Raw genomic sequence first — 17,385 nt, 5'->3', positions numbered from 1 at the left:
GGTTCCTATCCCCAGTAGCAAAAAAAAAAAAAAAAAAAAAAAAAAAAAAAAAAAAAAAATTCAGCTCTTCTGGCTCAAAATTCTACTTCCTTTCAGAGAAGAGTGTGGGCAAGGGGCAGCCCCACTGTGCAGAGGTGAGTCCAGGTTGTGCGGGTCCTGAAGCTTGTACAATCTGAGAGGAGGCCTTTAAGAAAGAGAATACAAATTACATTGCTAGGGTCTCTTGCAAGGTCCAAGAAGGACCCACGCAAGCCAGAGGCACTGGAGCTTCAGCATCACAAGCTCCACGATAGCTGCCCCAGCTAGGGTAGGTGGAAGACCTGCCGCTAGAGTGGTGCACCAGCCTCCTGCCACTGAGGGCCTTCTGAGACTGAACTCGTGATTCTGTGTCCTACCGTCCATGCAGGAGCACTGCACTTAAACTCAGACCAGCCAGAATCCCACTTCCAGGGCCCTGCCGTATCACATGCACCCACAAATCAGTTAAGGAGCCTGGACACTCAGGATGCAGCATGGCCCCGAACCTAGGCATACACTCTCCTGACCAACAGCAATCAGGCCCCAGGGAAATACTTCTCCACATCTCCACCCTGAGTTCCAAAGCAAAAAACTGCAGAATCCTAATGACAGGAAGGTCTGTGGGTCATGCTCCTGCCACATGGGAGACAGACACTGCTTTCAGGGTGGAGCACAAGAAGGATCTGAGCACAAAACTGATTACTAAAAGACTAGTTCTGCTGGGAACAGTGGTACCCGCCTGTAGTCCATCTACTCCGGAGGCTGAGGCAGGAGGATCACTTGAACCCAGGAGTTCAAGAGCTGCCTGGGCAATGCAGTAAGAGTGTCTTGAATTTTAAAAATTTACTAATTTAATTAAATAAAAAAACAATTCACCATGCAAGCCTTTGTCCCAGAGCACATGAATGTCATAGACTTCTCCCTAACAAGGTATCATTTCCTGGAAATGCCAAATGTCCCTAATCTTCTCTTCATGTTCCAATTTGTAGTCCTGGCTGTATTCATGAATTAGGGCAGAACTGGTCAAAGTTGCACATGGCAGTTGTGTAATGTTTCATAAGATGAATTCTTATAAATCTTTTATTTGTATGTTTATAGATCTGTATAAAACCAACAGCACCATGCCAGTCCTTTACAGCGCTCTGTGGAACTAGTTATCAAAGTATGGCCTGAGAACTCCTGGAGTTCCCTGAACCCTTCCAGCAGGTCTGAGAACCCTCTGGAAATGGTCAAACTCATTTTTCTAATAATAACTGAGGCCATTTGTTCTTTGCACGTTAATCCTCTCAAGAGTGAGCAGTGGAGTTTTCCAGAAGCTACTTGATTTATGGTGTCACCACTGCTCTGATGACTGACAGAGCATGTGCTTTGGTGTTTGTTTTGTTGTTTCTGGTGCTGGGGATGGAACCCAGGGCCTCCAAAATGCTAGCAAGCACTCTACTCTGAGCTACATTCCCAGTCCTTTGTGTGTTGTCTTTTAAAAGTAATCAACTTGAGTTTCTAAAGTGGTAAATATTGATAATCATAATTTACATGACAAAACTCCTCAAGTTTGTCAATAATTTTTAAGGAATTCTGACTTTAAAAAGTTTGAGGGTGCTCCCTTCAGCAGCACATACACTAAAACTGGAGCAATACAGAGAAGATTAGCGTGGCTGCTGTGCAAGGCTGACACACAAATTTGTGAAGGGTTCCATATTAAAAAAAAAAAAAGTTTGAGAGCTGGTGATCTATAGATACAGATAGTCCTTTAAGAATTTTTCTTCTTTTTCTTTTTCTTTTTTTGGTACTGGGGATTGAACTCAAGGGCACTCAACCGCTAAGCTACACCCCTAATCCTTTTTATTTTTATTTAGAGGCAGGGTTTCCCTGAGTAGCTTAGGGCCTTGCTAAATAGCGGAGGCTGACCTTGAACTTTCAATCCTCCTGCCTCAGCCTCCCAAATTGCTGGGATTACAGGTGTGCGCCTGACTTGCTCTAAGAAATTTTCATGATGTAAGAAATAGCAGTTTATAGAATGAAATAAAAACACTTTGTAATTTTTGTGGGTGTGTCAGCAATAATTTATCATATGCCATCCCATTAGTGTGTTGTATATGATATATAAAATCAATGGTTTAGTTCTGTATCCAATTATTGCTTCAAAAATTATGTTGATAATAATTTGAAATTCACAAAGCACCAAGACTTGTAATGACTCAAGAAAGATTGTCTAATTTGGCTTGAGTGTCAACAGAATTTAAATTATGTACAAATATTGTTTATAATTACATAATTGGTGATTTTATTTTGACAAAAGCAATAAAATAATTTTATTGAATATGCAATCATGCAATAGTTTTTGAATTATGTATACATTTATTATTCAACTGAACATTGCTAGCATGTCATGTATAATAATAGTTCAATTTAGTCTTTTGATGTTATACCACATTTTAGCTATGTAAAAACTATAACTTTATATACATTTTTAAGTTTTGTCAATATAAAAGTATGTTGTCAAGGTAGGCAGATAGGACTTGTTTTATTTAACATTTTGTTTGTGTAATTGATGATGTTTCAATATGTAGTCACATGGTTTGAGAAGTTGCCTGGGTCCTGCAGGAGGTAAGCTTGGGCCTGGTACCAGGCACAGGGTCATCATTTCTCAAAGAAGGGGCAAGAGTTTGTAGAATGTTCGAATCCCACATAAGCTACCTCTAACTCAAGCTGGGAGTTCTGACACCCAGAGAGAGATGAAGTGGAAATAAATACCTCGTCTAGAGTCATGGTGCTCATAGTCTTTGCCACGGCTCTGGAATTGCCTGAGCAATGAGGAAATTCACGATCTGTACAGATGGGAACCCCTTGGAGCACACATTGTAGGCGAACATCTAACATTTGCAGACACCAGGGCAGGGACCCCACACGGGACCACTCCTCCATCCTGTAGCCTCGCTATGTAGGTTGCGAAGATGAATATGAAGTCCTGGGTGAGAAGAGCGCCTCGTGTTCAGGTAGGATGATCCTTACTGGTGGTTGACCCAAATCCTAGCAGGAGGCTAAAGTTTGGGACTGTGACTGGCTCAGACGAGCCCCAGGCCTGAGGTTTCCTGTGGCTTGGCAGGTGTGGCCCATGAAGTTTGGCTTGCCAGGTCAGTTTCCCAGCCCAGGTTGTCCATCAGGCCAGGAAATCTGGGTCAGAGGCCTTGCCCAGACCTCAGCTCTCTTTCTAGAGATTGCCCAGAAGAAGAGCAAGGTGGAGAGTGGAGAGGAGAGGGCACAGGGTGACCGCCCCTGGGAAGCCGGCTCGTGTCTGCATCACAGGAAGGCATGCAGAGGAAGCCCCAGCTCCTCATGTTATCCAGGTTGACCTTCCTGTCTGCCTCTCACTCTTTTCCCTCCTGGCACGGAAGGATGGGAAAGTGGGGAAAGAGTGATCTTATCAACCTCTGCTGGCCCCTCTGCCCCACAGAGTATAGAAACATGACTCAGTAGAGGGTCATGAGGACAGAGACAGCCATAACCACAGACCCTCCTTCTCCTCCTTACTACTAATGAGCAGCCCACACTGGATACTGCACACGGGTCAAAAGGTCATGCCATTCCCTAACCTCCAGGCATCACAGGGCTCAGAGACTTGGAGAACATGTGCCATCCCCACCCACTGTGAAACTCAAAAATATTTGGGAACTGATAGGACCAAGCAAGAGGGCCAAGACGGAAGGGTGGAGGAAAAGGCAGAGGGTTGTGCTGGACCTAACCCTGAGCGTCCTGGGTAATGGTGGGGCTCAGGTGTAGTGGGGTGAGGCCCGAGGGTGAGTCCATACCCTGTTGCTAATTCAGTTCTCAAGGACAGCTACTACTGACCCAACCTTGTTCCATGAAAATGCGTCCCTTTCCTCCTAATATGTACAATGTTTTCAGCCAATATACATTTATTGAACACTTACTGTGTATCTGCCTCGGAGATGGCTACCAGGATTTCAGTCTAATACAATTCTTTTTTTTTTTTTTTTTTACAGTACTGGGGATTGAACCCCTGTGTGCTCAACCACTGAGCTATATACAACCCCAACCCTTTTTATTTTTTATTTTCAGACAGGGTCTCACTAAGTTGTTGAAGTTGGCCTCAAACTTGTGATTCTCCTGCCTTCTGAGTAGTTGGGATTATAGACACTCGCCCCACTCCCTCCCACTGTGCCCAGCAGACACAAATCCAATTCTAAGGAGCTTACAATAAAGTGTAAGTGTCATGTGTGCACACAGTTTAAATACTAATCGCAGATTGGGGTAAGCCATTTAACTTTGAGAGGACTTAGATTTTCTCATCTATAAAACAAAGGGGGTGACTGTTTATAACTTATACCTTACCTGCTTCCAAAAGACTTTGAAAGTATTTCCAAAAAACCACACATTACATAATTTTGTTAAACTAAATTAGAAAACTAAAAAAGAAGTGGAAGGAGAGAAGCCAGTTGAAGGGAAGAGGAGAAAAAAGAAAAAGAGCTAAGATGTGGTTAGATTGGGCTGAGAAGTCAGATGCCAACTACCCTATTAATGTCATTAATTGTGGACCATTGAATGTGGTTCTGAGCTTTCTGGCAGCCAAGGAGAAAAGAGAAACAGAATGGTTTATATAATTACCATTCTGTGGTAACATGAAACATTTCAGGTCTTCAGGAGAGAAAAAAATTTTCCTGATGGTAAATGCTAAAGATTTTACACTGTGCAGGTTCTTCATTCATAAGTAACACAGACTGCCATAGCAGATAGTGCCTTTGGTGATAATTTTTCCAGGAAAACAAAGACAGGTTTTTTATGTGGTTATTTCTTCTGCCAACCACCAAAAGACTCTAAGGGTAATATTAAAATGGAAATTGCTGAAGGCATTTTTCTGGGCAGCTAAGTTAATGTGGCTCAAATATATAGTTTTCTGGTGGCATGAACTAATTCTAGGATAGAACAAGGCATATGAGAGGACCAGCTATTTAAGTAAGCTTTCATATTGCCAGCCCCGAGTATCAGCAAATGTTTTCATTTTTGCCAAACAGAAGTGAAAAAGTGATGTCAAAATTCCAGTTTTATTTTGCATTTCTTGAATAATGAGTGATATCAAACATCGTACTGTATCTTTATTGACCATTTATATTTCTTTTTCTGCAAACTACTTATGCATATTCTTTGACTATTTTTTGACTGCATCAATGTCCTCCTCTATAAGGTAGAGATAATAGCACCTATTTCATAGAGTTAGTTACTGTGAGAATTAAATGAAATAATACATGTATACTTAAAATAGTGTCTAGCATGTAGGAAATGGTCATTAAATATTAGCAATTACAATATTAGACTTTTTATGCATTAGTATGAGTTTATTTGTAAATTAAGGAAATGTCCCTTTGTATATTTTCTGATCTTGGAAATTTTTTTTTTTCAGTGCTAGAGATGGAACCCTGAACCTTGCTCATGGTAGGCAAATACTCTTGGAAAAACCCCTTTAATAAAATATTTTTATGGTAGATTTCCATATAGAAATTTAAAAATAAAATTGTTATGTGATCTTCTGTATCAATCTTTTCCTTATGACCCCTGGTTTTTCCATCCTGATTAGAAAACTCTTCTCATTCCAAAATTATAAATTGATTTGCCCACATTTCCTGCTAGAACTTACCTGACTTTATTGCACTTAAATCTTTCCTCCAATTGGAATCTGCTTTGGCTTCACTTTTTTTTACCCCCAACAATAATCCAGGTATCCCAATACCTTTTATTGAATACTCTCTTTCTCCCATTAAGTGGAACTGTTTAAATCTTCCACTAACTTTTTAGATCCCTTTCCTTAACTTTCTTTCTGTTCCTTTGGGTTCTATATTATGTCAGGAGGGATGCCAACCCACTGGATGACACAGGTGTAGCTTCACAGTGGTGGACAGAGCCCTGGACTGGGAGATTCTAAGCCTCTGAATCATCTGCTTAAAGTATGGTTCTAACAAATCATTTATGCTTGCTGTGTCTTTGTTTCTTCTCCAAAAATAGAGGAGATAAAACTAGATGTTTCCCAAGGCCCTTTCCAGCATTAGTATGGTTTGACCCTACAAATTATAGAGCAAGACTCTGGAGGCTGAGGCAGAAGGATCACAAGTTTGAGGCCAAAAACTTATCAAGATTTTGTCTGAACAAAAAAACATTCCTGTGAGGTTCATTCTCTGGGTGACTATTACCTTGTAAATGTTGCCCAGGTTAAGTGGTGGAGCAGGCGTTTGAACCCAGATCTGTCCCACCTCAAAACTTAAGTAATTTGCCCTCTTTCATGTGTCCACATTGTGGGAAGATGTGTGTGTCTACATTTTCTCAGTCTTGTCCTACCTTTGGAGAGAGGCTTGCAGCCCTAAACAGGTCCTCTTCTCTTGGGTGGGTCTGGGTCCCTGGAGACAGTGCTCACACAGGGCTGGACTCTTGGCGGTAGCCTGAGCCAACTCCTTCTCTCCCTAATCAGTAACCTTTCTTGGACTTTGTCCCTCCTGCCAGGACCAGGGTCTCCTGGGATGGCAGGTGACTGCTTCCCAGGACCTTGGGCTTTGGGTAGGGAAGTGTGGTCACGGTGAGAGAGTCACGACTGTCAAGAAAGGGAGTGACAGCTGGGTGTGGTGGTGCACGTCTATAATCTCAGCAACCAGGAAGGCTGAGACAGGAGGATCACAAGTTGAAAGCCAGCCTCAGCAACTTAGGGAGGCCCTAAGCAACTCAGCAAGACCCTGTCTTAAAATAAAAAAAATTAAAAGGGCTGGGAATGTGACTCAGTAGTTAAGCACCCTGGTACCAAAGCATTGGGGAAGGGACAAAAAAGGGGCTGCCTCCATTTTCCACCCCCACTCCCTCACTCCTGTATTCATTCTATAATCTTTTTTCTTTCCTTTTATTTTCCCCCCTGCAGTACTAGAGATTGCTCTACCACTGAGCTACATCCTGGATATCCTCAGCACTCTTTATTTTGAGACAGGGTCTCACTAAGTTGCCCAGGCTGGCCTTGAACTCATGTTCCCTCAGCCTCCTGGGTTAGACATGTGGCACTGCACCTGGCTCACTCTAGTTCATTCTTAGTAAGCCTGTCCTACTTAGTAAACCTAGTAGGACGGGTGTTCAGACACGGAGGGAAGAAAGTCTGATTCTGAGGGATTCGCTAGCAAATAAAGGCTTAACAGGATCTTGTGTGGTAACGATCCCACAGCCCCAGGGGGAGTCTTAACAGTGACTCATCCTCTTGTTCCTTCCTTCCATTCTGTTCCAGACAGCCTCCGCAGAGCCCTTTCTTGGCCTCACAGCCCTGTAATCCCCAGCCAATCAATAAGCTGCCATCAATAAGGTTGCCAGATGAAATCTAGGACACACGGTTAAATTTGAATTTCAGGTACACAACAAATGCTTTTCTAGTATAAATATGTCCCAAATGTTGCATAGAGCATACTTATTCTTAAAAAAAAAAAAATTTTTGCTTGTCTGAAATTCAAATTTAACTGTGTGTCCTGTATTTTTATTTGCTAAGGTTGGCAACCCTAACTATTGATCACCCATCACAATAAAAGCAACAGCTTACATTTGTGAAACACTTGAATGATCATTACATCAGTTGCATGCTGCCCTTTGCAGACAAGATCACATCCATTAGCTGGTATGAGCTTCCTTTCAACAGGTATGATCAGGTAGCATACTTGACACCACAGTGAGAGGATGTGCAGACACTGCTGAGGGGAGGGTCCAAAGATGAGGAAGGTGGGGACCAGGCTTGTTGGAAGTGGGCTAGAGCCTGACTCTGGGGAGCCCTCAGTTAACAATAGCATATATTTGCCCCCATTTAACATGCAAAGAAACTGAAGTGCATTCCTTTAATAAGTTCGTATTGAGTCAGTGCTTTTCAAAGCCTGAAGGAGAGGTTAACTGATTTGCACAGGGTCCTGCAGCTGGTCAGCAGTGGCCAGCTGAATTCTGCAACCCTGCAGGGAGTGGTCACATCCTTCCTCTCCACAATGCTAGTGCTGGAGGATCCCGAACAGCACATCATATGTGAATTAGAATTTTCTGGGTATGTGTTTATTTCTTCCCTTACCCAACTCCATTCCTCCCACCTCACCCCAGTAGGGAGCTCCAGAGGGCAAGGGTATTCTTGTTCACCTTGGGGTTCCTGAGAAGAAGCTCAGAGAAGATGCCCCCAGTTACAGGGAAAGCTATTGATGGAATCCTCACTCTCTCCCCTATGCTTCATCCTTAGCCACTACTTCCCTGGGACAATGGGGAAGATAATGGCCACATGCTCTCCAGGTGCCCTGTTCCCCTGCCTCCAGGTCACAGATACCTGGGGGCACCTGGAAGAAATCAGGAAGGGCAGGGCAGATGCCTGGGTGGGACAGGAGAGGCTGAAGACACTGAGGCTAAAGGAGCTAAAATACATTCCTATTCAAATAACATTGCTCTGGTATGGCGGTTCTGGCATTTACTGTGATGGGTGGGTCCTTAAAGTTAAAGGTGAGTGGGGAGGGGTCAGGGCAGGGTCAGGCTCATCAGGGTCAAGAGCAGGGTCAAGACACTCAGAGCAGTGCTTGACGTGTCTTAGAATGTCAGCACATAGAAACAGCATTCCGTGGCTGTCCCCGTCTCACCCTGACTCTGGGCCACTCAGTTCGCCACACTGGACATCTTGTAAGTATGCTCCTCCATCAGGACCCTTGTCCTTGCCCTAGAAGGCCTAGAGCACTCTCCCCGATACATCCACTCGGTGGCCTCCCTCGCCTCCTTTCAGAGCCCTTCTCAATGAGGACAGACCCGTCCATCACCTGCGTCCTATAACTGTCCCCACCCTGCACTCCTCATCACCTTGTCCCAAACCACTTTCCTCTTTCTATAGCACCTCTAACCACCAGAAACTTTATTTACTTATCTTGTTGTTTGTTTGCTGATCAATCCCCAAGACTGCAGAACCACACCTGGCATAGTGAGTGCTCAATAAACACATGTCGTATCGAACTTATTGAACCGAATTTGGAATGACCTGGTAATCTGGTTGTTTCCAAGTGGGTGTGCTTTCAGAGTTCCCCTGTGGAGCTTGTTAAGATGTACGGGCCAGAGTCCCTTCCCTGGACCTGCGTCAGCTTGAAAAGCCTCCCAGGCTTTGAAAACTAAAACACTTCTCTGACACAGGCCCCTCACTGAGCAACTGTCTTGCCAGGGACTCCCCGCATGGCCTGCCCTGTTCAGGGTCACAGGGTAGTTAGGGGCTAGCAATCCTGCAGTTCTCTCAAATGAAAGTCTTTTCTAGCTCTTTAGGCAGAGGAGGGGACACCTCCTGGTCCAGTATAGGGCCACTCAATTCAGAATACTGGTTCTCAGGGAGAGTACTTGGTGCTATTGTTCTCTGTCTAGTTACCTCTAGCCCAGTGCCTAGCACATAGCTGGAGCTCAATGAATGTTCTTCTATTGCTTACTGTCATATTCTTGGTAAGCAGAGATGTCTGGGCCTGGGCATCATCTTCATCCCCCACTCCCCAGTGAGGCTGAGCAGGAGCAGCCAGAGAGATCAGAACTGAAGGATGCCCCTGCCTTCTTCATGAAGCCTGACTTTTAGAGCAATGTCCTGTAGTTGCTGCGGCAGTTTATTACTATGTCCTGAGTAGGTCTCAGGACCATTCTGAATATGTTTCCTAATGTATAAAATGAGCTAGCTAGCTGGCACAGTGGCACACATCTGTAATCCCAGCAGCTTGGGAGGTTGAGGCAGGAGGATTGTGAATTCAAGTTCAGCCTCAGCAACTCATCAAGACTGTCTCTAAATAAAATATAAAAAAGGGCTGGGGATGTGGCTAAGGGGTTAAATGCCCCTGGGTTCAAACCACAGTACAAAAAAAAAAAGCTAACTCCCAGGTTTCCACAAGAATTCCCCCAATAATGAACCTTTGGAAGTTCCTTGTAAACCACAGCTCGTCATGCAACCTGTCACACTCTTCATGGCCCACTTAACGCCTCCAGCGGTGACCTCTACCCAATACAAAGCTCCAGCTTCCTGGCCTGGAACCCAGGGTTCTTCCTTCTTGGCCCCAGCCCCTAATCCCTCCCCACATTTGCTGCCACTCCTCTGTCCACACCCTTCACTGCAGCCACCGTGTTAGTCACCAGCCTGCATCCCACACCGGCTCACACCTCACTCTTTGCACAATCTGTTCCTTCTGCCGGAATGCCCCCTCCCCTGCTGCCTTGAGAATTCCTCCATCACAGGCCTCCCTCTCTCTGCAGACCCTCCCTCTGCAGACCCTACTCCACTGTGCTTGATGTGGAACTGGGCAGCTGAGTTAGACTCTTGCTGGCTGAGTCACCTCAGGCAAAATTGCTTAACAACCCTTAGCCTCAGTTTTCTCATCTGCAAAATGGAGAGGATAACAAGCCCCACCTCCCATTGTGAGGGCATTGTGAGGGTGAGCTGAGATAAGAAAGGGCAGGTCCCTGTTGGGTGAATTGGGAAATGGTGACTGCCACTGCTACTCTTAGGGTTCTTATCCACAGCTCACCTTCCCCACTGCACCTGGGATCTCTGTCCTCTAAGACCACTCAACACCCCCACCCACCACCGCCATCGCCACCAACTGACTCTGGAGAACCAGAGGGAAATTCCCTGCATCAACCTTGATCCATGGAGCGATAATGGCAGTGACAATGGAGCTCACCAGGAACAGGTAGCTCTCAGGCAAGGGTCTGGGTCATAGCAGGTGAGGTGGGAGTCTGGGGAGGGGAGGAGCAGCAGCTGCATTAGGGGTTTCTGGGTCTGCCCTGCTCTTCCCCTCTGTCATCTCTTTTGCCCCATCCCTTACTCCCATGATGGTTCCTTCTGCAACCACTGAAACTCTCACTAATTAGCAACCACTACAGGCCAGCACAATGACCACAGTGCTACACCACAGCGCTGGCTAAGGGTGTGGACTGTGGAGTCAGGGCCTGTGCCTGGCATGGTGCCCAGGGTGCCACAGCGTGTGCTGAGTGATCACCATCACCCTCTCACAGCACGGTCACAAGAGGGAACAGTGGGCTTCACAGTCAGACCACCCTGGGTTCAAGTCCAGGCTCCACCACTTTCTAGGTGTATAACCTTGGAGAAATTGCTCGATCACTCTGACTCCCACTTCTTCCTCATCTTTAAAATGGGGATGACAATAATAGCTCCCACCTCACTGAGCTGATAAGAGGATTAAATGTCTTCATGTCTTTGAAGCATTTAGTGTAAAGCTTAGAAGACAGCAAGCACTCAGTAAATGTTAGTCATTATTAACTGTTTCCCTATTTGGGGGATGAGGAAATAGACGAAAAGAGAAGTTAAGTAACTTGACCAAGGTCACCAGTTCATAAGTGGCAGAGCCAGGATTCCACCTCCGGGCTGCTTAACTCCAAAATCAGAATCCTTTCAAACCCCTTATTCCATGTCGCCCCTCATTTTTATTACCCTCATTGCCTAAAATTAAGCCAGAAAAATTTATTTATTTAATTTTTAAAAAATTTTTGGTAGCAGAGATTGAACCCAGGGCACTTAACCACTGAGCCACATCCCCAACCCTTTTTCTCGCTAAGTTGCTTAGGGCCTCACTGAGGCTGGCTTTGAACTTGAGATCCTTCCTGCCTCAGTTTCCTAAACTGCTGGGATTATAGGCATGTGCTGCCGAGCCTGGCTCAGAAAAACATTATTTTTTAGTCTTACTCAATTTTTAAAATTTGTTCTTTTTAGTTATACATGACAGTAGAATTTTTTTTTTTTTTTTTTTTTTTTTTTTTTTTTGTAGTACTGGGGATTGAACTCAGGGCCTTGTGCTTGCAAGGCAAGCACTCTACCAGCTGAGCTATCTCCCCAGCCCTAGAATATTTTTTGACGTACCATACATACATGGAGTATAACTACCCATTCTTGTGGTTGTGCATGATATGAAGTTATACATGAACATAAGAAAGTTATATCTGATTCATTCTACTGTCTTTCCCATTCCCAATTCCCCATCCCTTACTCCTAGCCACCTATTGTGAGCATTCTCATATCGAGAGAACATTCAGTCTTTGTTTGTTTGGGGGGATTGGCTTTTTTCACTTAGCATGATAACCTCTGGTTCATTCATTCACTGGCAAATGCCATAATTTCATTCTTCTTTATGGCTGAGTAATATTCCACTGTGTATGTGTATCACATTTTCTTTATCCATTTATCTATTGAAGGGTACCTAGGACGGTTCCATAGCCTAGCTATTGTGAATTCAGCTTCTGTGAACACTGATGTGGCCATGTCACTATAGTATGCTGATTTTAAGTCCTTTGGGTATATGCCAAGGATTAGGAACTGGGTCAAATAGTGATTCCATTCCAAGTAGAAAAACTTTTTTAAAATGCCCTAATTACATTGGCAATAGGTTGAAACATTTCAAATATATTTGAATCCATGAGTTCTTGATAAGAAAAAAATCATTGATCACTTTAAGAGATGCTAGAAAACTAGTTCATTATTTTGAAACTATAAATAAAGGGAAAGAAGCACAGATTCTACCTTTCTTGTACTATTTATGAAAGTTGACTCACTGTCAAGGGCAGTGGCTCACACCTGTAGTTTCAGCAACTTGGAAGGCTGAGGCAGGAGGATCAAAAGGTCAAGGTCAGTTTCAGCAACTTAGTGAGACCCTGTCTCAAAATGAAAAATAAAATGGGCTGGGGATATAGCTCAGTGGTAAAGCACCTCTGGGTTCAATGCCTGGTACAAGGAAGGAAGAAAGAAAGAGAGAGAGAGAGAGAGAATGATGGAAAGAAGGAAGGAAGGAAGGAAGGAAGGAAGGAAGGAAGGAAGGAAGGAAGGAAGGAAGGAAGGAAGGAAGGAAGGAAGGAAGGAAGGAAGGAAAGGGAAGGAAGAAAAATGGAGGAAAGGAAGGAAGGAGGGAAGGAAGACTCAAAACTCAAAACGATTAGATCGTTGAGAAAGGAGATGTCTGTTGGTAAAAGTGTCTCAGCTACTAAATTCAGGAGGAGTGGTAGAATCCCACTACTTAGCAACCAACCCCTAATAAAATGATGGGCCCAAGCACTGAGCCTCAGCAGCTGCTCACGCTGCGCTTCTCCTGGTGGAAGTACAGCAACACTGTGGAGGAATCGTCCCCACGCCTGAACCTGATCCCATGGAGCTCTAGATGCAGGAACCAGTCAAACTCCAGGCTGGGGGAAACTACCAGAAAAATGATCTGGTTCCATCAATAAATAAATTGCAAGAGAAAAAAAGGAAACTATTTTTAAAAGATTTAAAGGGTATCAATCATTAGCAACATACAGACTTTACCTGGACCCTGGTTTACACAAATTATTTTAGAAATGAGAAAATTGAAGAATTAGAACAGTGGCTGAGTATTTGATATTAATAATTATTGTTCATTTGGGGGTATAATAATTGGGTGGCTATTTTTTAAAGTCCTCTTCTCTTAGAAATTACATGTTGAAATATTTAGTTGAAATGCACAGTGTCTGAGTCTTGCTTCAAAAGAACCCAGAGGGGTGGCAGGGTTTGACGAACCTCCACTGACTGAGCTGATCGTCACTGAAGTGGGGCAATGAGTACGTGGGGGTTATTATATCATTCTCTCCACTGTTGTCTGTGTTTGAGATTTTCCATAATAGAAAAGACAGAATAATATAAAACTATATTGTCTTTCAAAATGTGTCCAGGTGCAGCTCCTATGAGCCTCACTTTCTGCTGCCAAGGGGCCTAATCCGTCAGAGACGTGGATCACTGTCACTGAATGCTTACGTGCGCCAGGCGCTGTTCTAAGCACTTAACTTGTTTTCAATCACCAAATCATAGGCAGAGGACTTGCATTGTGCCTGTTTTAGAGGTAAAAAATCATTAAGATTTTAAGAAGTTAATTGGGCTAGGTGTGTTGGCACACGCCTGTAATCCTAGCGACATGGGAGGCTGAGATGGGAGCCTCGATAAGTTTAAGACCAGCCTGAGTAACTTAGGGAGGCACTGTCTCAAAATTTTAAAAAGGGGCTGGGGATGTAGTTCAGTGGTAGAGTGCTCGCTTGGCATGTGTGACACCCTGAGTTCAGTCCTTCAGAATCCTAGCAGAAGGCGGTGACAGTATGCAATAGGCTACCTGTCAATATGCAGAACCAACCATCCACCCATCTGAGCCACTCTGGTGTCCTTTCTGTATTCACACCCCCCTCCCACCCCCGTTCCTGCTGCATCCCTGCCTTGCCCACTATGGGGCCAGAGGAGGTTGGCTGAGGGTGGGGACTGGAGGAATTTGCTGGCGGGACCCCACCTTGAGAGTCAAGGTGTGTGAGCAGCATGCTCCTGAAAGTCACTGATCCATGAAGTGGCAAGGCTGGGGCAGCGCCAGACTGGGGCAGCGCCAGACTGGGGCAGCTGAATGTTTCCTCTTTCTCCCCACAGCAGGAGCAGCCTTTACCTTTTACCACCCTGGCCTGAGTCTTGAAAGACCTGCTGAATATTTTCCCAGGGGTGTGCATGTGTGTGTGTGTGTGTGTGTACACTTGCGTGTGCGGCGCACTCCAGGGGAAGGCCCAGGCTGACTGTGGGAGTGGGAGAATCTGCTCTTTTAAAGCGGGGCAGAGAGGCGGAGGCTGGACGCGATGACCTCGGGATTCCTCACTACCTGTTTCCGGCTGTCTTCTAGCCACCCAGAAGCACATATGTGGGTGTAGGGTTTGGCTTTCCTGCTTTCTGGGAGATTATAACCCAAAGGATTTAAGGATTACAGTCTCCAAATACTCTCAGCCCTGGAGCCATCCAGGCAGGCCTGGCACCATCTCAGCACAGTTCCTTGCTGTCTGATTCTCTCCCCATCCTATCCCTCACCTTGTCATTAATTACCCGCATGGTTCCTAGCACTCACTCCATGGCGGGCCCTGTGCTTGGCCCTGAGGATGCAAGGATAAGTGAAGCCTGGTTCTGTTTCTCTCAGGTTGCTCACAGCCTAGTAGGAGGTGAACACCTGAGCAGAGAAATACGTGGGTGAGAGCAAAAATCCCTGTCCCATGCACCCTTCTTCTCAGGGGCCTCCTAGGGTTAGCTATGCACCCTCTTTGCCTCCCTCCCCACCCACCAGGTCTAACTCCAAAGCATCACAGGCCCTTTCCTGACACTCCCCACAACATCTCCCTGTGGGCTTTTCCTTAAAAGAGTGGGGAATGGGGAATGGCGCACTTTTCAATAGAAAGAAATAGAACACGAGACACAAATGCAAGTCACATAAGTAATTCAGATTGTTTTAATAGTCCCATTTTTTGAAAAAATAAAAAGAACAGGTAAAATCAATTTCAGTAATATATTTTATTTAATCAAATATGCCTGAAATATTAGTCCTTCAATATGTAATCAATATAAAAATTATGAATAAAGTATTTTGCATTTGCTTTTCCCAGTGTCTTTGATCCCCAGTGTGTATTTTACATTTACAGCACATTTCCATTTGGACCAGTCACATATTAAGTGCTCAGTTATCACATGTGGCCAGTAGCTGTTATACTGAATGCTGTAGATATACATTATCCTGAGATTTGGTCTGCTTTACTGAGTTTTGGAGCTGGAACTCAACCCAGTTGCCCAAGAAATAAGCTCTATCTCCCCCGAAGATGATGCCCAAAAGTCTCCCACTGGGCTGCATATCTTAGGGCTCTACAGTCTTGTTCCCTCTCTTTCTCTTTTATCTATCTATCTATCTATCTATCTATCTATCTATCTAGACTGAGGATTAAACCCAGGGGTGCTTAACCCCTGAGCCATGTCCCAGTGTTTTTCTACCTTTCATTTTTTTTTTTTTTTTTTTTTTGTTTCTTTTTGCTAAGTTGCTTAGGGCCTTGCTAAATTGCTGAGGCTGGCTTTGAACTTGTGATCCTCTTGCCTCATTTTCCCAAGTCACTGGGAGTACAGGCATGCACCACTGCACCTAGTTCCCTCTTTTTTAATTAATTATTTTTATTTTTTAAATGGATACGTAGATGTTCCCTCTTCTTGCTAACCCAGTCCAGCAACTCTCCTCCTCCAATATTTAAAAATCAAAACCCTTAAGCCAGAGGACACCTGGAGAGGTCACACTGTCCAGATTCCTCCCTGCCTCTGGGTAGGTTATGTGCTTCCTCCAGCTGGGTTCAACCTGGAGAGGCTAAGGGGTGTTCAAAGTTTCCCAGAGACAGTCAGATCAACCTGCCCTCCATTCTGGCCTCAGTTCCTGCTGTGGGACACAAGCAGTTCCTTTGTTTTTCTTTTCTGGGTTCTCTGTGGCCCTTCCGGGACCTCTAGTGTGACAGAACCCTTGGCACAGTGCACAGTCTGGGCTTGAGCATACAGGTGGAGGAGCCCGTGGATGGCTAATGCATGTTGGCTGGGCTGTGGTCTCATTTGGAATGGGACCCTGGGCCAACTCATGCTCTGGCCTCTCACCAGAAAAAGTCTGTAAATCTGTCTCAGGCCAGCAACTGTCAGCAATTCCACAAAAAAAGTCTTTTTTGGAAAATGCGCTGATCAAACACTTGCAACAGGCCCCAAGACGTCTCCCAGATCTCACTCTTCAAGTGCTGCTGAGAACAGGCTTCACAGCCTCCACCACACAAGCACCACTGAAATATTTACGAGGTTCCTGGCTCGTAAAACAGCACTTTCAGCTCAGAAGAAAGGGAGGAGACTCGGTCCTTGTTGAGTGCCTACAACACACCACACCATGCAGACAGCCTCCTGGTTCACGAAGGAGCTGCCACTAACCCCCATTTAACTGTTGGGGCCCTGAGCCCCTGAGGTACCACTGCATGGTGGCTGAGAGCTGGGCTCTAGTGTCTGACTGTGGGGACTGGGAAGGTGGCTCCATCTCTTGCCAACTCTGAGTGACATTGGGCAAGTCACTGAACCTCTCTAAGTCTCAGTTTCTTCTCTGTAAAATGGGAACAATAAGAGGGCCTATCACTGTTGTGAGGCCTAAGTAGAATCATCCGCGCAGCGCACTAGCAGTGCCTAGCCTGTGTGGTGCACCCCCTCAACGTTAGCCGTTGTTACTAATGGGCGCAATCACATCGCACAGCTGGAGAATGAAGGGGATGGCACCAAGGTCACTCCCTACCAACGGCAACACTCCAAGAACTGGCCAGGCCTCCTCTGTCCTCCTCATGTCCAGCTATCCAGGTGCTCAAGCCCAAAACCTTCCCTTTTTCTCATCTTCTACTGCTAAGGCAGTCCTTCATCAACTCTGGCCATTTTACCTGAAATAACTCATGAATCTGTGAATCTTCTCCACCTTCACGACCCAACCCAAGCCCAGGACCTTGGCCATGGTTACCTCCCCTGAAGGCATCCATGGTATCCTCAGTTTC

General features: G+C 45.1%; 1 non-coding gene across 1 annotated transcript; it reads left to right on the top strand.

The window, feature by feature from the left end:
* The first annotated feature begins 1,614 nt into the window (after window positions 1-1,614).
* On the top strand, window positions 1,615-1,721 carry LOC124984062 (U6 spliceosomal RNA). The gene has a single exon (XR_007108535.1). It is a non-coding gene; the product is annotated as a U6 spliceosomal RNA (small nuclear RNA).
* The last annotated feature ends 15,664 nt before the right edge of the window (window positions 1,722-17,385 follow it).

Source organism: Sciurus carolinensis, chromosome 4 (genome assembly GCF_902686445.1).
Source record: "Sciurus carolinensis chromosome 4, mSciCar1.2, whole genome shotgun sequence".
Lineage (NCBI taxonomy): Eukaryota > Metazoa > Chordata > Mammalia > Rodentia > Sciuridae > Sciurus > Sciurus carolinensis.
The sequence above is the reverse complement of the archived record's forward strand: the minus strand, read 5'-3'. Positions and strand labels throughout refer to the sequence as shown.